The following is a 22068-nucleotide window of genomic DNA, read 5'->3' as shown; positions in this document are numbered from 1 at the left end:
CTTCTATCCTTTCATTCAGGACATATTCCTCTGTGTCCTCATTTTCTGTCTCTGTGTTTCTATGTGTTAGGAAGGTCAGCAATATCTCCTGATCTTGAAAGTAGTGGCCTTACGAGAAAGAGGTCCTCTGGTGTCCTGTAGCACAGTGTCCCCTGGTCACCAGAATCAGGGGCATCAGGGGTGTCTGCTCTCTGGGTTGTGTGTGCCCTACTGCTGTGGTTGGGCAGCGTTGGCCTTCAGTCCAGTCAGCAGCAATGACCCTCTTTGCCTACTCCGTGTGCACTGGGCAGTTCGGGTCCCTGTGCTGTTGAGGACTCTGTCTGAGGCTACTTTTGAGGCTCGTAGTTTGGGGGTAGTTATCTCCCCCTCTCTTGAGGGCCGTAGGCACTTTGGAGTAGTGCTAGTCCCTTCTAGGGCTGCTTGCTGGGTGTGTTGGGGCAGGAGCAGCTTTGGAGGAATGCCTGCCAAGTGGGGCAAGTTGGATGGGCAGGTCTGCGGAGGAATGCAGGGCCAGGCACACAGGCCAAGCCTGACAGGTGGAGAGTGTTTGCATTGGTTCCTGCAAGTGTCTAGCTTTGTAGGCTTGGGGAGGGGAAGAGGAATGGTTCCCAACCTCACTTATGTTTTTAGAGCAGTCTTCTAACGATCCCTGCCCCTCGAGGGCACATTCTGATCTCAGTGCATAAATCTCTTCACATATACCCCAGGCACTTTTCAAACTGCTGCTTGTCTGCTGTGTCCCAGCAGGGTTATTCATTATGCTGGTTCTTTTTTTTTTTTTTTTAATTTTATTTATTTATTTATTCTACAGAGATAGAGACAGCCAGCGAGAGAGGGAGTGGGAGAGGAAGAAGCAGGCTCCTAGCGGGGAGCCTGATGTGTGGCTCGATCCCATACCTGGGATCACGCCCTGAGCCGAAGGCAGACGCTTAACCGCTGTGCCACCCAGGCGCCCCCGTTATGCTGGTTCTTGAAGGGCAGGAACCCAGTTTCTTAGTGCCCTCTGGTTCTCCTGGAGCTAACCCCGCTGACTTTGCAAGTACCTGAAGTTCTGCCCCACTGATTTTTAAAAGCTCACAAAGCGAAGGCCCACTGTTTTTCCAAAGCCCAGGGTTATGGACACTTGTCTTCCCAGTGTGAGTCCCCTGCGCAGGGGTGCTTGGGGCGGCCTGATCTTCTCATTCTCCCTTTTTGTGGTGTCCCTGCCGTTTGTAATTAGTCTTCCTAGGGGTTGGTTCTCCACGGGGTCTCTGCCCCTCCCACCCTTTTCAGTGTGGCCTCCTCTGACCCATTAACAGGGGAAGGTCCGTGCTGCCAGTCTTGGGGCTGTTTAAGAGTTAGCTGTGCCTGCCGAGCTGTTACCTGAATGTCGTGGGGCGAGGTGTGCTCAGGGTCCTCGCACTCTGTCATCTTCCTGACCTCCTCTAGCTTCTTTCTTCAAGTAGTGCTCCTCCTAGTTTGAAACTCTATTTCTGATAGTGTATTGACCGTCCTCCCTTCTAGTCTCTCAATTTGCTGAGTGTAGGGACTACTGGAACCCTTTAGCATTTTGTGTCGTGCCTGGGTGCTCCAGAAACATTTGCTGAATAAACAAATTTATTGCCACGTAGTACCAACAGTATCACATAAAAGAAACGATATTTTAACCTCAAGTGTCCAAAGCTTATTCTTACTAGAATATAGCATTTTAAATTGAATAAATATCTATCTATGACTGTCCTTTTTAAACTTTTACTTTAAGACTAATGAACTTCATACTGACGTTGGACTGTGGGCTGATGTTCTGGAACGAATGATTTATTGCATGTGTCTTATTTGTTTTCTAAGCTTTCAGATTTATGCATAGAAGTAAATACTTGCAATATTAAAAGTATTTTTAGTTTTTTAAAAAGAAAACCACAGGCCCAAAATGACATCACTTAGGTTAAGGCCCTAAGTCAGTAAATCAAGACTTAATACCTAACTTAATTGCAGTTTCAATCCCTCTGGAAATGTAACCTTTATCCGGTCCATGTTGGTTAACACGGGACTTTCCTGGTCAGCACTAAGAAATTCACTCATAGACCCCTTCCGTTCCTCTTAAGAGGGCAACTTTGCCTAAAACAACAGATTCTTTTGCTAATAATTTCCTTATTCCCCACTTCCTTTCTACCTTTACAAACCTTTTCTCTTCGGTAGCCCTTTTGGAGCTCCCTTTTATTTACTAGATGTGATGCTGTTCAATTCATGAACCAGTTAATAAAACCAATTAGATTTGAAATTGACCGCATTGAATTTTTGTTAACTTGCAAAGTGGCGTATTTGTAGCAGAGACTAACAGTCTCCTGAATATCCGTTCTTCCTCCTTCTGTAATATTAGGAATTTTACCTGGGCACATGGACACCCAGCTAAAGACAATTTTTATTATTTATTTATCTATCTATTTATTTATTTACAAACCAAAGCATCACTCCTTTACTCCATTTTTTTTATTTTAAAAGAAATCTTACCTAATTTCAACTCCCTGGATTCTGTTGGCCCTCCCACCTGCAAGGGCGACTAGTTTCTTCTCTACCTAATTTGTGTTAAAGAGATTCTTACACTTTTTAAGCTCTTCTGTCTTGAGACTATCATTTCTTTCACTGTCTCTGAACTTTAAAGAGGAAAAATTCAGATGATAGACTCAGGAGAGGAGACAGATGAGGTCATTTCTTAATGCTTGCCTGTATTCTGCTTTTGGATATGCGGTGTTTGAACGCATCAGTCTAATACTTTCACACAAGTTTTCCCTTTCTATGGACACATTAAGCCATTTAAAAATGATTTTTAAAAAGCAAGATGAGGGGCACCTGGATAGCTCCCTTGGTTAAGGGCCTGACTCTTGTTTTTGGCTCAGGTCATGATCTTAGGATCGTGAGATCGAGTCCTGAGTCTGGCTCTGCACTGGGCTTGGGGCCTGCTTAGGATTCTCCCTCTCGCTCTGCTCCTCCCCTCCTCTCCCCCCCAACCCTCCCCTGCTCATGTGTGTGCTCTCTCTCTCTGAAAAATATGTAAATAGCAAGATGAAATGGAGTGAATAAAATACAAAGTCCTAATCACGAAGCATGAACTACCAAAAATGCCACACCGGCTGCCAACCTTCACAGCAAGTATTTGGGTTTAAATGTTGCTGCTTCTAAAATGTCTAGAAGTTGATTGAATCACTCCTTTTAATATCTTGTCTTTGTCGCTGTGGAATTGTGGACTATAGGTAGCTCGTGCATGAGAAAACTACTTGAATTTTCCTTGACCATTTTCAAATTAGCATTCATTTAGGGTAATGAAGTTTTTCTTCCTTGCTTAATCATTTGTGTAGGCATTAGGGGATGGACAGGTGGAGAAAACGAGGAGGAAGCTCTGGTTTACTTGACATAAGCTCTGCAGGATAACATTGGACAGTAAAGGTCGCCTCTCTCAGTGAGGAATGGCCCCAGTAGAACACATTTATCCTGTGCGTGCGGGTGCGTGGAGGTACACATGCACACAGACCGGCACCTCCACCAGATAAATTGAAATCAATTAGCACTTAAAGGGAACTTAAATCTGCTGTTAGAATTAAACCACTTCTGTCTGCAATGGAGTTGTATCTTGGTACAAATCAGAAAATGGCCGGAAAAGTTACTACCCAGGAAAAGTACATTCATCTGTTTAAAGTGTACGAGTGGAGCATCTGAATTTCTTTTTGAAGTCCTCTTCCTCTTTAAGGAGAATCGTATTGGCTAAAACAAAGGGTTTTGTGTTTATCGTGATTATGGAAACTCAGTATCTTATATCTCCTTGAGCTATAATTAGAAATATTTCTAATTTGTGTCTTTTCCAGAATTCTAAACATTCCTTATTAGACTTGCTGCGTGGCCTGTTTAATGAATTGCTTTCTCCCTTAATACTTTTAAACTTTCCAGTACCTGAAAAAGCTGGATGTTGTTAAAGCCTTGTGGATGAGTTGCCAAAAATCTTTGGTATCAATCCCAGTTTGGCTTTTCATTTGTCGTGTGACCTTGGGCAAGTCACAAAATCATAGAGGCTTCTCATCCATAAAATGAGAAGGCTGGATGGAGCAGTCTAGAAGTTCTTCTAGCTCTGAGTTGCCATGGTAACTCTTCAATCATAGAGGAAGTGTTAGTTACCTTGATCACTTAAGATAGACTGTGTGTGTGTGTGTGTGGCGTGCCTCCAGCACAACTGAAGAAAGTATCTGGTTGCTGTTTGCCTTGGTGATAAGTGGCAGAAAGTTCTTCGCATTCCTTTGTTCTCTGTGTTTGAGTTTTCATGTAACATGAGACTTTATATGTGCAATAATCTCAGGGTGTTAGAACAGGTTTGTCAGGGACAGAAATGTATTGCCTTGGTAATCTGACCAGAACCTCTGATGTTGGAAATATCTTTTGACGTAAAAATGGCTCCTAGACTAACACGATTTGTCATTAGCCAGACGCCTTCCAGCCTTCCATTTATTTTAGAGTAGAAGAACGTTTTAATAATAATAGCAATAAACTTAACCCCTTAGAATCCTATCTGGCATATAGTCAGTGTTACCTATCTATTAGCTGATTTCATCCTTGCAAGTTAGTGAGATATGCGATAAACTTTTTTCCATCATACTGATGAGGAAACTGAGGTAAAGAAAGATGAAATGAGCTGTCCAGAGTCATTAAGTGTGGGGCTGGGATTTGATTGACCCAGACAGTTTGGTTCTAGGAATTCCTTACTCTTACTACTCTTCCCTACTGCCCCTGGAGAGAACCCATCTTAGAGCATCCGTGGCTGGGTTGGGCATTGGAAATCCGTCCGAATGGAGGCAGTGGTCTGGTGTGTGGTCCTGTGTCCTCCATCGCAGTGCAGTGTCTTTAGGTTAGTCCTTTAATCTCACTGAACCGGTGCTCTCCAATGGAAATAGAATGTTAGCTGCAAGTGTGAGCCACACATGTAATTTAAAACTTTGAAGTAGTCACGTTAAAAAAAAAAAACCCAAAACATAAAAAAACTGGCAAAATTGATTTGAATAACGTATTCTGTTTAACCCAGTAGATCAATATAATTACTCAACATGTGATCAGTACTATTTAGGAATGAGATCTTCTATTTTTTTCCATATTAAATCAATGAAACCTGACGTATATTTTACATTCAAGCACATCAGATGACCCGCATTTGAAGTGTTCAATGGCACCATTTAGTTACTGGCTACTGGACTGGATTGCACGGCTCTGAACTCCTGAGAGCTACCAGAAAATGAGCCCATGGTGATGAATGATCTCTAAAATGTCAGCTCTGAAATTCTAGAAATCTATGATAAGTACCTGTACCCCTTAAATGATTTGCCATGAGATTACATGTTTCTTCTCTGCTTAAGTAGCATGGAGAATGCACTCTAAGCTAAGAATTAAAGCATCAGAAAGGCAACGTAATGTTAAAATAATGTGTGCATATCAAAGAAGGAATTTCAGCAAGTGAACATGCTTTAGTGGGTTTAAAAAAAAAGATTGCTTTGCAAATCTCCAAGAGCTTACTGTGGGCCAGGTCCTGTTCTAGACATGTGGGATTCAGAAGAGAATAATTCATGGCCTCTGCCTTCATGGGGCTTAGAATGAAGCACAACAATAAATAGATGTGTGGGTGAGTTTAGGCTAGCTGAGTACCATGACGAAAAATAAAGGGGAGCAAGGGGTTGCAGAGTAGAGACTGAAGGGCCCCGGACATTGGTGGGTCTAGTTTTTATAGGAAGGCTTCTCTGAAGAGGTGGCTATTGAAGGGAGATGGGGTTGAGAGAGGACAAGCTACACGAAGACCTGGGAAACCGTGTACCAGGGATGACACAGCAGTTTGACCTGGAAGACGGCCGGAGGTAGAAGTGGGCTCTGTGGTTCTGAGAAAGAGCTAAAGGCTTTGTGTTGAGCTGAATGAGAGAGGAGGTGACAGGAAGCACAGTTGGGGAAATAGGAGTTCGGATTTCATTGTAAGTGCAGTGGAAGGCCAAGGGAAAACAAAGGTTGGCAGAGGGAGGTGATTTGATTGTTTTTATGAAGAAAAACTGTGCTGGACAGAGAATAGAGTTTAGTCAGTGTTTAGTCAGAGTGGAAACAGGAAGACCAGTCAAAATGCTATGGGATAGTCTGGGTGACCTGTCATGGTGACTTGGACTAGCATAGGAATTATGAAAGTTGAGTTGGTTAGATGTTTCATATATGTGTCGAAGGTAGACTTGATTGATCGGATGTATTGGTAGATGGCCCAAGGGTATACAAGGCCAGAATCAAAATGATCCTTGAGTTTTTGGCTTGAGTGACTGGGTCAGTAGTGGTGCCATTTATGCAGATGGGTGAGAGGGGAAAAATGGGTTTAGAAGCAGCAAGGAGGTGTGGGGGACAGGGAATCAAGAGCTCTGTTTTTAGGCTTTGAAATTGATATGTTTATATAAATGTAGATAACAGGCTTGAAATTGGGAATGAGATTTATTGTCTTCGTCTTAGATATTCAGAGAGAGGACTTTGCTGTGACACAGAGCAGGGTGTATTGGGGTGCCTGGGTGGCTCAGTCAGTTAAGCATCTGACTCTTGGGCTCAGGTCATGACCTCAGGGTCGTGAGAACAAGCCTCAAGTCAGGCTCTGTGCTGAGCATGGAGCCTGCTTAAGATTCTCCCTCTCCCTCTCTGCTCCTCCTGCCTCCTCATTGTGAGCTCATTTGCGTGCTCTCTCTTAAACAACTAGAAGTAAGGCTATAGTTTCATCTGGGCACTGACTTGAATTGTTTCTTTTAGGATAAAGATGAGGCCTTGATGATTCTGAGCCTATCCAGATGGTGGTATAAATGACAGGGCCGGGAGTCATGACTTAGATAAATGTTTTCTCTCTAGTGCTCTAGGGTCTTGGTCTTGTGCTTGAGAAAGAGCTGTAACCAGTGCTGATAATCAGCGGGGGAGCGCCAGCGCTCTCCTACTAGGTGCTACACACTGATGTACTCTTATGCTAATTGGTAAATAGCCATTAGCCAGAGTACCCTCTCCCCCTGAGGCTAAAAACCTAGCCATCAGAGCCTCACTTCTGGAATACTCTAGATTTTTCCCTACTAAGTTTCCTTGGCTCCATTCCAGCCACTACAGTGGAATAGCATCTGTTTTGATTAGTCAGTGCTCCTGCCATATACGTTACTAATCTTGTGACTATCACCCATCGTTCTACCCTTAGTGGGCCAAGACCAAGCCATTTGAACATGGAAGAGACACCTTCTTGGATCAGTCACTTGCAAAAAAAATCCAGAATAGTGATATCCTTGATCTCTCATGTGAATTATGTTTCCACTTACTTTATTGCTCTGTGAATACTACACGTTTTATAATAGCCACTGGTGAGGTTGACAAAGTCTTACATGCTTAAGTTACTTGTATCCTGGCATAAATACTACAGATTGAGCACTTCCCATATTACTCCATGACTAAGAACTATGAATTTTCAGACAGAACCTTTGTTCTTTCATTTCACATTTATACCATAAAATGTGGCTCCAAGATGGAGAAAATATTTGAGTTACGATAATGAAACAAAAGATCTTGCTTGCTCCCTTTGACTCTATGCTATCTCTTGTACTGTGGGCTTTCTCTGATAAAAAAGGAAAATAACACCAAAAGAACTGATGATTCTGTACTACTTTGAAGGCTTGCATTCATAGTGAAGCCTTGAGTATTGAAAAATTCTTCACTCATTATTTAAACAAATACACTTGTATGTACATATAACCTAAATGTAATATTCAATCATCTGGGTGCCTGGGTGGCTCAGTCCGTTAAGTGTCTGCTTTCAGATCCCAGGGTCCTGGGATCGAATCCCACATTGGGCTCCGTGCTCAGCAGGGAGTCTGCTTCTGACTCTCCCTCTGCCCCTGCTCTCTCTCTCTCTCTCTCTCAATTAAATAAATAAAAATCTTAAAAAAAAACTTAAAAAATATGCAATAATCTGTGTAATGCTATGTATTTCATTTTCAATCACTAACGTTGAGTTGGGAGTTGCTAAGCATAAACTGTATGTGGTGATAAATAGGTTGATGAAGGGACAAAAAGCTGTGTGAAATGGGGTGGGGGGAGGGGCTTCAGCTCCTGCTTGGTCATCCTGCCGTAACAGAGGGTCCCATCTTCTTGGAGAAGGGGCACGTGCGTGGAGTGGTGACCTACAGCAGCATGAACTACCCGCTGAGTGCATGGTGAGGGTAGAGCAGAACGTGCTGTTTCCCAAGGCTTCGGGCTTGACCAAGTGTTCCCGGAGGGGGGAAGAACTGATCAAGATCTTGACAAATCTGGGGTACTTACGTACAGAAAGAAAGAAGGTGCTTCTGATATCCTAGACTATTAAAAAAAAAGTCCCTCGAGACTGATTGCTCTTTACTGGTTTAAGGAGCATTTTCTCTTGACATCCCAATTAGGGATAATGAGAGGCACTGGGAGAGTTTATTCTTTAAAAAGTTGTTGGTTAATTTGGGGACTGATGGAATCAAGTGACCAGTCATATGTCTTACTGTGTAAAGGTTCTGTCACATTTGTTTCAGCAGCTTGAGAACTTTATTCCATAGGCAATTGAGAACTTTCTCTGTGCCAAGAACTGCATGTACAGAGAAAAGATTGACAAATATAAGTGGATTTTTGGTGAAATGGGACTTTTAAACCCTCTGGTCTTTCCAAGTTCATAATCCTTTAGGAGGCAGCCTGGCTTCTATTGCTTTACATACTTTCAGCATTTACAGTAAATTATGATTATGGGAATATTTGCAATCTACCACCCCCATCTTCCTAGCCAAAAAAACAATATTCTTTTTGACTAGGTCAGCTGGTAGGCTGTAAATGGGAAGAATCTAGGTAGCGGATGATTCAGAGAGAATGCTAAGGTAGGGAGGAAGGCCAAGTTGACTGACAGTCCAGAACTGAAGTGGGGGAGAAGAAAGAGAAGAGCCGTGTCAGGAGGGCTTTTCTGGATGCAGTGTTGAGACTAGGAACGTCTCAAGGAACGTTTTCTGTGTGGAAGATACAAAGAGGAATGTGAAAGATGAGAGAAATTTTGAGGATACATTCTGAAAATTAAGAATTTACCTTCCTGTTGGCATTTTGTAGACATTGACCTAGAATTGGAAAATTCATGTTAGTTGCCTAGACACCCCAAGAATGGAGGATCCATGGGAGTTGGGCTGACCTTGTGTGACAGCGACAGGTGGATGGAATATGTGTCTAGTGTTGGTCATTGGACTGTGGGTGGAAGGGATGTGCACCATCTCCGTTCATTAATTGGGACATCAGGCTTTTTAGCCATTGCAGGGAAATCACTCTTAAGGAAATTATTTACAATCTTCTGTTTCTACTTATGGAACTACCACCTATTTGGCAATAAAAAATGTAGCCCATAAAACATTTCCCATTCCCAATCCTTTTTATCTTTTTCCATAGTCCTATTTGAGGTCATTAGCTACAGAGAGCAGAACTACAAGATGAAAAGTGCCCTATGGTTTGAGTCACCACTTAGAGGAAAGCTGCCCAACTATGAACATGTACACTGGACTTGATATATGAGTGAAAAAGAAGTTTTCACTATGCTAAGTCACCACGATCTTGGGTTTTGTTTGTTACTGCAACAGAGCCTAGCCTACTCTGACTAATAGTCTATTTCTAAACAAGGGCAGCAATAACCGCTCTGCTCCTCTCTCTGACTACACCGTTAGCTGCTGTTTCGTCCCCTATGCTGTGAGAGGAACAGCTGCTAATCTTTAATGAGAATGTTGCTCTCATCCCCAACATGTTTTCCAACTGGATTAAAATTCTTAATGATGCTGTTTTGTTCAAGGAAAAGCCGGTGGGTGGGGGGGAGCATTGGGAACAATTTAGTAGCAGATGATCAGCACATACCAAATTAAAATGGAATTTTCCTGAAGCCAGTTGATGTTCTACAAGCCCATGCATGAGCAAGTGTTTGTCTTCCTTTCTTTCGCCTGTGTGTCTGTATTTGCTTGCATTTAAGGTTTTGGTTACTAGGGCTTTTTTTGTGTTTTTATTTATTACACATTTTGCCTGGTTTTAGACTCAAATAGTGTGAGATCTCTCAGGGAGGATTTTTGGCCTTGCTAGATACAGATTGTGTTTGGAGCTGCCTACCTTTCCAGGTTGACAGAAATGACCTGGAACAGGATCGTGGGTGAAAACATTTTCCATAGTTGTCACCTTGGCTACCTGCTAGCCATGGTCTCAGTGAGGATTTTGTTTTTGTTTCTGTGGGTGGGTGTGATCTTTTTTTTTTTTTTCCTGTCAGACACAAAATGGTAGCTTGTGTTAAGAGCTCAGTTTTTCTATACTCCATCTGTTATTGTCTGTATGACCCTTGATGAGTAACTTAATTTCTTTTGTTTTTTAAGATTTTATTTATGAGAGAGAGAGAGAGAACACAAGCCGGGGGAGAGGGAGAGGGAGAAACAGACTCCCCACTGAGTTGGGAGCTTGACCTGGGGTTCCATCCCAGGACCTGGAGATGATGACCTGAGCCGAAGTCAGATGCTTAACTGACTGAGCCACCCAGGTGCCCCAGAGTAACTTAATTTCTTTTAGGACTCATTTCCTTATTTGTAAAATGAAGTAAGATAATATTAGGTCTTTAGCATAACTCCTGAGTTTAAATAACCATTCAATAACTCTTGTTTATATTATTTTCAACGATCATATTATCTGTTGTTACCTTTTTAGTTTTTCATTGATTTTTTAAATTGTGTGTTGATATGGGTCTTAATATTTTGCATCTGGGGAGCACTTGAAATTTAGAAACTTCTACATCATGAGAGCATTCTGAGTAGATTTGTGAACATAATGGCAGCTTGGTGTAGAAATCCAAACACTAAATGCTGTTTGGGCCACCCAGAATAATCTTGCCTCATTTTTAACTTAAACATCATGGCTATACTTGTGTGCAAGAAGAAAAATTACTCAAATTCACCACCAGCATAAAAATGAATTCTCACTTTCATTGTGTTGGCTTTGCCTCTTTCTTTTTGTCTGGAGATGACACGTAAGAAAAGGCTGGAAAGAGTGCAGTACAAAGGGAGGACAGTTAAAGCCAAGGGATGTTCATTGTCTGCAATGTCTGCTTTCCACCTCCACGGCCAGTGTTGGGAGGCAATTTCCCATGGACCTCTCATACTTCTGCATGTCTCATAAGTGAGCTACTAACTGCCCTTTTCTAGGACTTTAGTTTCAAGGATGTTGGTATAATAAATAGTCTTGAAAAATAAAGTGTCTTTCTCCAGATAAAAAGCAGATATTCTTATTGCCTGCTATATAGGATTCAAGTTTCCTAAGCTCAGAGTTCCTCTCTTGTAATGCAGCCACAGAACTTGTAGGTATCCATTCAGACCTGTTCACATGGGCTCCTTGGACCTTGGGGGCAGGAGAACTGATAAAAATTTGCCAATGTTCATGCTTCCTTTTACTCTAAGAAAAAAGTCCATTGTCTTGGACCCTGGAGTCTTAGGTCTTCTGCCATCATCCTTGAAAACTGGCAGCTAACTTGTTAGCTTTCAAGTAGAGTCAAATCTCAGATCTTAGTTCTTGACAGCCACAATCTTAGTTACTACTTTTCTAGCTGCTTCTTAAAAGTACTTTAGAATAAGACGGACTCAAAGGAATGTAACTGCATTAAAGCCATAAACTACATGGTATAGTCCGAGTGTGTCTTTATCCACATCTACTCCTTTATTCTGATACTGCGTTATTAAAACCCCAGTTTGAGTAATCGGGGCGCCTGGGTGGCACAGCGGTTGAGCGTCTGCCTTCGGCTCAGGGCGTGATCCCGGAGTTATGGGATCGAGCCCCACATCAGGCTCTTCTGCTATGAGCCTGCTTCTTCCTCTCCCACTCCCCCTGCTTGTGTCCCCTCTCTCGCTGGCTGTCTCTATCTCTGTCAAATAAATAAAATCTTTAAAAAAAAAAACCCCAGTTTGACAAGGGCAAAACCATTCTTGAAGGAAAGAGAGGGGGACCACCTTGATTGAAATGAGAATCCTTTTTAACACAAGTGAGAGGGGAAAAATTGGTGGCACTCATCTGTAAAATCCTGTCTGCCCCATCACAGGCAAGAGTCCAATATTCTATCTCACAAATACTTTCAGTAGATGATTCTTGTTTTTCTCTGCTCTAGTCTATGACATAACAAAAATATGTAACAGAAGTAGTTTATTTGGTTGCCTGCAGTTAAACTCATATAGATGTTGGCATTAATGAATAAATGGCTTATTTAGCTTTAGTCTGTGGCATGTTATGGGCTGAATGATTGTGTCCCTCCTAAATTCATATGATGAAGCCTTAATCCTCAATGCGATGTATTTGAAGATGAGCCTTTGGGAAGTAAATAGGGTCAGATGAGGTTATGAGAATGGGGCCCTGGTCCAATGAGATTAGTGCCCTTACAAAGACACATCAGAGAGCATATGAGTTCCTCTTCTTTCTCTGTCTGTCTCTGTCTGCCCCCACACATCTCTTTCTCTCTTTCCCCCACCATGTGAGGACGGTGAGAAGGTGACCATCTACAAGCGAGCAAGAAAGCTCTTAACAGGAAAGGAAATGGTCAGCACCTTGATCTTGGACTTCCCGGCCTCCAGAAATAGGAGCATTTCTCTTGGCTAAGCTACCCAGTCGGTGTTTTGTTGCGGCATCCCTAGGAAACAATACAGAGCAGCGTGCATTCCCTGAAGAGATACTCAGCAGTCAGAAAAGTTTGTGAGGGTCTTTGGAGTTGGTCTCCTTAAGAAACTACCTTCTGGTTTCTTAACCAATCTTGATGAGGCACAAATGATAAACTGCCTAAGACACATCTGAATGGGTTAGACCCAGCATCACTTCCTCTGGAACTTTGACTAAGTCATCGCAACTCCCATACACGCTTACTTGTATCATCTGCCTCAAAGAGTGGTTTCTTGAAGCCCCTTTCCCTGTTCATTCATTTATGGTGGCTTCTGTTTGCAGAATGTCACTTACTCTGATTTCTTATTTGTGCCTTTTCAGCATGTCACTTGATATCTCTGGTGTGTGTGAGCCAGTGAATAATTTGAAATTCTTTTACTCTACATCTGTGGTAATTGGTCTTCCTTTTATTATAATAGATTGAAGCTTCAAAGAATCTCAAGTCATTCCATGCAAATCCATTATTTTCCAGATAAGGAAAGGGAGGTGTCTTAGCTTGAGCTTCTATAACAAGATACCACAGACTGGGGACACCTGGGTGGCTCAGTCGGTTAAGTGCCTGCCTTTGGCTCAGGTCACGATCCCAGGTTCCTGGGCTCGAGTCTTGCATCGGGCTCCTTGCTTAGCAGGGAGTCTGCTTCTCCCTCTGCCTGCTGCTTCCCCTGCTTGTGCTTTTTCTCTCTCTCTGGCAAATAAATAAAATCTATAAACACATTTATAAAAAAAAAAAACACAAGCTGGGTAGCTTAAAACAGCAGACATTTATTTTTCGCAGCTCTGGAGTGGGAACTCCAAGGTCATGGTGCCAGCACAGTAGAATTCTGGTGAGGGCCATCTTCCTGGCTTACAGAGAGCCGCTTTCTGTTGTATCCTGATGTGGTAGAGTGAGGAAACTCTCCTGTCTCTCCATCTTATTAGAAGGGCACTAACCTCTCAGGGGTGCTCTTTATCCCCATCACCTCATATAAACCAAATTATCTCCCAAAGGCCCCACCTCCAAATATATCATATTTAGGTTTAGAGATTTAACATAAGAATTTTGCATGGACCCAGCCATTCATAGGAAAACAAAAGGTTTGGGTTGAAGTTTTTGAGCCGTACATTTTCACTTTCACAACATCTGCCCAGAAAACAACTCCTCCTGAACTACAACGAATTAAGCCTTTTATAGCCCATTTCATGGCAGCATTCATGCAACAATTCTCTCTAGAGCCTTTCCCAAGGCACAGTGCGTATACCAATAGGCAGGAGACACAGCATCTGAAAACAGACCTCAGTTTCGATATTCATTATACTTGTTTTAATGATAATGGTCACTCACCTCCTAAGAAGGAAGCTATACACGTTGATGAAGGGATCTCGACCTTTTGGTTGAGATTCTGGTTTTGTATAATCAGAACAATATTCATTAACTAGCTGTCCTAAAAATAACAACCAGCGTAATGGGCTTGTAGGGAGAAATGTTGCTTGACTTGTAAGAGATTTGTACGTACTTGCACTAAAAAGATTTAGTAAAAAGGAGGGTTTTGTTGTTTTGGTTTTTTTTTTTTTTTTTAATTGACCATAGTAACTGGAAAATTACCTTCTTCGAATTTCTTTAGGATAGGAAATAGGTTTTTTTTCTTTTTAGAAAACAATAACTTTTAATAGATGGCAATCCTTAAATTTTTTTATTATGTTAGTCACCATACAGTACATCAATAGATGGCAATTTTTTAAGATCATTAGATGCCAGCTATGTTAGGACCCCGGGTCCTGGGTCAAGATCTTAAAAGGGGAAAATAGTTTTCCTCCTTATTGGGAAAATAATAAAGCACTTACAATGTTTCTGTTTGATTTCATGGCTGCCTCCCTAAGAATCCAGTTCATCAGGGCTTTGTCTCTGCTAACTCCTCCATTAAAGGGAAAGGGAGAGGTGTCTCAATATATTACACTTAGCAAGAATTGCTCTTTGTCAATGGATAGTCTTTTATCTAGTTGTGTTTCTGGAATGGAAAAATTATACTCTTGTAATAGGATCCGAGAGCATGGGAGGAATTTAGAAATCATACAGTTTGGCTTCATTATTTCAAGCTAAGGTAACTGGCACCTAAAGAAACTTACTAATTAATGAGGAATCAGAACTAGAACCAAGATTCTTTGGTTTCCAGTTCATTGTGTTTCTGACCCGTAATATTGGCCTCTTTTCTCATTGGATGGGGTCCTTATGATCCATATTTCATCCATGGTAAATGACAGAAAAAAGGGGCCGATCTCATGGCAATATTGATGCAATGATTCTTCGAACCTTCTCCAGAACTCAAAGATGTATGCGACATGTCACCAGAAAATAGGATGTTGGCCTCTGGAAAAATTTCACAAACATTTACTGAGGATTTCTTTGTGCCACAACCATGGAGGTCCCACAGCAGTCTGTGACGATCATGCCAAATGAACATTCTTGCTTAGACTCCGTTTGGTAGAGTAGAGGGAAGAAAGAACATCCTGACAGTGACTCTAGTCTGTGAAGGTCTCTGCCAGTCCAGTGAGGAAATGATAGGGACTTTACTATACCTCAGAGTGCAGAGACCCCATACCTGAAACACGAGTGAGTTTTGAGCTATGTGCTAGATCATTCTTCCTCTTTGAGTTAGCTCAGAGGAAGTTGCTCTGGGGTTTCCAGCCCCTCCTTCCATGACCTTTTCACCTTCTGCTCATTCTTTCCCTCACCAGAGCCCAGAACATACTCTCCGATGCCCTGCTGTTTGCCCACACCTGCATGTATGGAAGACTCCATTGCTGTCCATTTGCAGCTTAGAATTTAGGCCAATCATTCTTGTTCACTAGGGCTGTTTATTTTTTAAGCCTAATCTTCAGAATTTGTGAAAGGAAAAACTTTTTTTAATGGAAGCAGAGGGACCTTTAAACATCTGGAGTGGCTGTGAAGTCATCTATGTATCAACATCTTAATTCAGGCTCTTACGGTTAAATTAAGGGTTCCCTTGTGGCCATCTTTCCATCCAAGGATTGCTAATCTCTCCAGACAACATAGCCGGAGATGCAGATGGACTCTTTCCTGTAGACATTTTGACAAATTTATGGACAATTAAGAGTGATGTTCCCTTAGTTACCATAGCCCGGTTGGGTTTTCATATTTAAATATTGTGGTTAAAAAATTAATGGGGAGGTATTTAGGTAGTTTTTATAGGGCTAAGTAACAATTTTTTTATAAAGGTGAACTGTTGAGTAACACAGAAATCAATGAAGGTAGAACGAGTGATAACTGTTACCACCTTCTAGTTCATGTAGTGATTTCCTCTATTTAATTTGATCCTTAAAATGACCCAATAGGTAGTCAGGTGTTGTTTGCATGTTACTTCTTGCGGATGCTCAGACACCATCTAACTAACGGTGGAACCATGACTTGTCCTGGACTTTGGGGCTCTGGGTTATGTGTTTTTGCTTCATGTCATTGAGTCCTTGGTAAGAGCTGAGAGATAGGCCAGCAGGACTGGCAGGTGGTTAGCGATGAGAGAGAAGCCAGGCAGAGATGTCCTTGCCATGTTTTTGGACTCTCCATGGTAGTGCGGACTTGAGAGAGTGATCGGCTGGTTCCATTGTCCATGTGGCTAGAATCACTTCAGTGGGGATGTGTGTAAAGAATAATCTCAGCCCGGAATCATCCCACCCTCCTCTGCTGATTTTGGACCTCTACCTAGGGCTTTAGCAAAACGAGAGTGGCTCAACTTGAACTTTTGAAGTTCTGTCATTTTGATCGGTTTTAGAAACATCTTTTTCTATCAGGTCCATTCCTCTAAATACAAATCACAGGACTGTCATCCTATGTGACCTTGTCATAGTGATAGTTTCGGGCATAGCAGGACTGAGCATCTCAAACTTTTTCATCTAAGTACCCTCAATAGCAGAAGGAGGAAGCCCGGGCTCCCGGGCATAAGCTCAAGCAATTGTACCTCAGCAGGAAGTACCTCTGAAGTCTTCTGTTGACAACAATTAATGGGGATTTTACATTATGCTCTGAAATATGCATTCCCACTTGAAGGACAATGTTCCAGATTAATTATAGTGAGTGATGGTGACATTTTTGTCTGTGACTTTGTGTACCCAGCACACAGCCAGCTGCTCTTGGGTTTCTCTTGGGCTTCTCTTCCCCAGTTGAAGAAGCACAGACCCAGGCTAGTGCTCAAGTTCCTCCTGGTTCCTCTTTGACTGTAGGAATCTGGGGTCATTCCCGATAACCAAGCGGGTATGGTTTGGGGTCTGCATCAGTGGCCCTTAGATATTTACAAGTCACCAGACCAAAATGTTAGATGCCACACCAACTCTTCATTTTCCAGACACAAACCAGAGCAGTGGGATAGCTGGAAGGGAGGACATTGCTCTTGTAACAGTAGGAGGTCATGTCTGGTTTTAATAGAACTTGTAATCGTTCATGGGAGAAGAATCTAACCATGCCTATGTTACTTCAGTATGAGCCTGCTGACTGTATGAAAAGCCTTGTGGGCCAGACGTTGACAACCCCTGATTTGTCTGGAGCCTGGTGTGACCAGATGTTTGCCCTACTTTCAAGAAGGCCGTAAAGAGCTGGCAGTGAGGAAATCTAATCCACAACGTGTAGGGCAATTATGAGTTGGGTGGCAAGTTCAGTAATATTCAGCACTGGCTACATAATATGTGGTCCAGTGTAAAATAAAAATGTAGGATCCTCTGTGCAAAAATTATAGATTTCAAGATGGCAACAGCAGAGGATTAAACCAAGCATAGGGCCCTTCTTGGCATGAGCCCTATATGGTTATCAGCCTGATAAAATTTAGGTTGGGTAAGTTCTGTGCATAACTGGAGTGTAAAGGAAGAAACCACAAGTATAAATGTTATAAGAGGAAAAAGGGAAGGAGAATTCTAAGGGGAACAAAGTTTTCTTGTAGATGGGGTACACAAAGGCTGTGGTCCACATGGGACATGCAGGAGAGGAAAGGAGAATGTGGCAGGCTGGGGAGAATGAAAACAGATGGAACACCGGTATTCTAAACCAGGTCTCTCCCAGGGGTTGGCTCCGAAGGGCTATTGGTTACATCCTAGTGGACAGAATAACACACATAGCACAGTATTGGTTGGTTCATTGACTGTAAGATGTTCTTTTACACCATTCATGAAAACCCAGGGGCATTTAGTTGCATTTTCTATGAAGTCAGAACTGTGAATGAGTTGTTATTGTTTTGTCCACCTTGGAAAAACATTTAATCAGTAGTGGGGAGAGATGTAGGGACTTGGCATGGATGGGGATTTCGATGTCTTTTCAAAAGATAGAAACTCAAACATCAGTGAATTAGAAAGGCCGTGAACATGATGCAAGCTTTATGGCAGATGATAATCAAAAACAGTACTCATTTATTGTTCAGTCAATATCATTAATGGGATGAGAGACCAAATTCAAACAAGACCGGACGGGGAAGGTAGGGTGGGCGTGTGAGGACAATGGGAGCAGTGGTGACTACGGCAAGCCAGAGAGCATGGGGCCTGTTGAAAGATGCTTGGAATCAAACAATTCTAGAACACAGAGCAAATCCTTCCATAGGTGAGGTTTCATTGCTTGGCCATCAGTGTATAACGCCGGAGAGATGCGTTTCTGTGGAAAAAGCGGACCCATCAGTGGCCTTGGAAAGTACTGAAGTGAAGCCTTGTTCCCAGCAGTGGCGAGGTTAAGAGACCATTAATATCCTCTAATGAGCGGAATGCTTCCAACCAAGAGGCAGGCACCAGGTGTGCATACACCTGTCCTCACCCGCTCAGCACCTGTGTTGTCCTCTGTCCATAAGGTGGCTTTTGCATTCTTTTGCCCATAGAGATCCCATAGGCTATTTTCATGATCTGGTAGGTTTTAATGACTATTCAGGAAGTTCTTCTTTTATTGCTCTACGTAAACTCACTTGCTTTTCATCCTATTTCCTCTTCGTGTAGAGCTAGCTACTCTTAAGAATGATGTATTTTTCTTTGTAGAATAAAACCCCGTGGTTACGTGCATGTGTTGTTTCCCCTATTTGAAAATATTGGAAACCTTAATTCCTAAAACAGTGTGTGGGGCCAGAGAGTTTTCTTCAAATGATGTTTATTCTATCAGAATAAAGGTTCTGTCTGTGAACACTGATGTGAGTGACCGATTGATCTTGATTTAAAAAAAAAAAGATTCTTCTTCGACTTCTCTTCCTTTTGCTGAAGATCCCCAGATCTCTTCATCGCTCATACTCTTTTGCATGCTCGGATTCCTCCCAGGGAGCTGCTTGAGAACATTTTAGCAACTCTGGGTGTCATGTGAAAAGCAGTGGAGCGTTTGTGCATTTAGGGCACTGGAAGGAGAAATTAGAGACCACAAGTTTCCCAGTTGGGTTGAAAACCCTCACACATACCTGTGTACCCCAAGGAGTAGTGAAGGAGAAATAAATTGCTCTCAAACTGTCCTAAGAAAATCCTATTTAAAACAATAAAACCAGCTTTACTAACAAAGGCTCTGACAAATGCTTGGGCTCTGTTGCCAGGATAGGGATGTGACTGTTACTTACTTACCTGGTTAGAATTGCAAGGATGGAAAGGGATATGCTTCCGTTTTCTTCTCTTCCTTTGCTCATTGGGTAGATAATACGTTTTGGACAGCATCAAATCTGGACCTCCAATATTTTCTTTAACTGGGGAGCTGTGAAAAGGCTCCCTAACAAGGGCATTCATATCTAGTTAGAGCTGAATCTTAATTAAAAACAAAGAAGTGTTATTTCACTTAAAAAATTGAGATCGTTTATGATGCAAATATATACTCTACAGTTAGAATTTTTTGTTCTGCTAGTTTTTTAGATTTTCTTTTCTTCATTTCTGTCGCTAGCCACCATGTCGTGGGAAAGAGACACCTGTGATCTTAAACTTGGATGTTACTTGGTATGCTGGCAGAGGGAAAGATGTCTCACCAGGAGGAATGCCACGGATTGAAAGAGGTGCAGTGGCAGCTGTCAGCCCCCGATCCAACACACACTTGACCAGTACATCTGTCCTTGACCTTTAATGGAAATACACCACAGCAGGCTTTCCAGGGGTTAGCAGATGCCCTGCCGTCAGGGCTAGGCGTATCTAAATTACAAAACTGGTGGCATTTGTCCCCGCTCACCTGTTTTCTGCATGGCGACTGCAGTTTACCAGCAGAACTGCATTTAGCCTGATAATGTGTCTATGTGGGAAATAGGGAAAGGTTTCCTCTCCCAGCCAATCCACGGGGCCGGATTCAGCCCTCCCTACCGCCCTTGATGCAAAGTGTGCGCTGCCCGCCGGCCCTTAGGAGGATGCTCCGTATTGCTGCAGGGTTTAGCCTTTCTCCTTCCCTCTCCTCAACACCTTCCCTGGTGTGGCCTTTTGCTTCTAGGGCCTTCATTTTATCACATGACCTTATCAGACAATGAATAACATCAAACCAAAATGTCAATACTGGTGTTTTTTCCAGGCATGCTGTTACATTGCCAGGGCTGTTTTCATTGTTCTAAATACTGTTTTCCTGACTTTTCAACTGGTGGGGGAAAAAAAAATCCTACTCATTTTGCAATGCTTCACTCTGATGTCAATTACTTTGAAAATTCCCGATGCTCTCAACTGACCTATCTCCTTCTCTGACTGATTGTAGTGTTGGTGTGTGAATCTATTTGCATATTTCTTCTATTGCTTTGTAAGTATTTACACATCAGTCTCCCCTACTGGGAGATGATCACCTTGCATTCAGAGACTGTTACTCATTTTTATACCCTTGGCTCATGGTTTACTATTTAGAGGTGAATAGAGGCCCTCAACAAATAATGAATCTCTGTGTTGAATGAACTGGTCAGTCAGACTTAGTTTTTAAAGCAGCTGATCAAAGCATAAACAGCCCCAAGGACCAAGGCCTCATGGTTCTTTGCCTGGAGCCCAGTTGGTGTTCTGCATTTCGTTCATGGTTGGATCAGAAATTAGTAAACACTATAAAACATGGTTTTATCCCTGTTCCTTCCTTTTTTGCCTGAGTCTCAGGAGCAATGGAACCTCCAAATATACACAAGGAAATCCTTTAGCTTCCTGGATTTGGGGCAGATACGGCCCAAGTTCATTTACTAGAGTCATTGAGCTGGAAGCACTGTGTGCAGTGTAATGTAGACTCTAGCTGGGGACATAAAAGTACATAGTGATAAACTATACAGGAGGTCAGTGTCACCGTGACCTTCGGTGACTAGAAAAGACTTGATGGGAGTGGATTTTGAGCTGTATCTTGAATTATGAGCAGGATTTCCGTTCGTTCGTTCAGTGTCAAAATACATATCTGATGTGTCCCACATTCTGTCCTCAGGAGGATACAAAGATGGCTCAGTCAGGAGTATATTTGTATCCGTTCCAAACTCTTGAGGTGGTAGAGCCCCTCAAAGTAATAGAGATCTATGCTCAACCCCAGGAAATACCACCAAGTAACACAAATGACTACATGGGCTAAGTCACATCCCAGCCAGGTTTTAGTGCAAACAAAAAGAAAGTGGTTCCATGTGTTCAAATAAAAAATTTAAAAAATGTGTTGGAGAAAGTTAAAAGGGAGATTTCTATCAAAACTTACTTTTCTGTGTACTTGGAAAAGCTTCTAACAAAGCAAGACGAGCATTTTAAACCTGGCTGAAGAAGATGGGTCAGAAAGTGAATCACGAGGCAGGGGCTGTTGGTCAAGTTCAAAGCCTGATGGGGGCATGACGCTGTTGGTTTTGTGAGCAAAACTCAGCTTCACCTTTAAAGTTAGGCTGTGACCATTCAAGTCCACTTGCTTACAGCCATTTCCTGCTAAATTGTTCATCGTCCTTCCAAGGAGTCCAGGCTGTGAGACCACCGGGGTTTCATGTGGTACAAATGCCACATCTCAAGAAGGGACCTCAATGTGGGCAAGAAGTTTGGTTTGTCAGGGCACTTCTGATCCGTCAGGGTAGGTCCTCAAGAACGTTGTTTGTTCGGAGTGCAGCCAATAGCTATAAAATCGTCTTTGAACAATTTCAACCGGGCTGGAAATTCAAGGCTGGAACTAAGATGATAAAATGGCCAAACTTTTCTCTTCTCCATTGTGAATATTTGGGAAGCCTTCTAAATCCCTTACTCCTGTTTCTTTCCCCTTCCATGACCACCTGAAGTGTATGCCGGGGAGCCTTTCATCTGTGATAGACCACAGCAGGATCCGAAGCACTGATTATGGGACGCTGGGCTGGGGGGCACCCGAAGAGGGGAGCAAGAACCTTAGTTAAAAGGGAGCCTTTATGACTTCTCGGTCAGGTTTCTATTTCTGATCCTAGATAAAAAACAGTCAACAAATATCAATTG

At 42.4% G+C, this 22068-nt stretch overlaps 1 protein-coding gene across 2 annotated transcripts in view; it reads left to right on the top strand.

The window, feature by feature from the left end:
* The window catches only part of GNA14 (G protein subunit alpha 14), a 181638-nt gene that overhangs the window by 14164 nt on the left and 145406 nt on the right, over positions 1-22068 (top strand). The window lies entirely within an intron of this gene.

The sequence above is a fragment of the Ursus arctos genome, unplaced genomic scaffold, assembly GCF_023065955.2.
Source record: "Ursus arctos isolate Adak ecotype North America unplaced genomic scaffold, UrsArc2.0 scaffold_33, whole genome shotgun sequence".
Classification (NCBI taxonomy): Eukaryota; Metazoa; Chordata; class Mammalia; order Carnivora; family Ursidae; genus Ursus; species Ursus arctos.
Note: the sequence above shows the minus strand (reverse complement) of the source record. Positions and strands in the feature narration are given on the sequence as shown.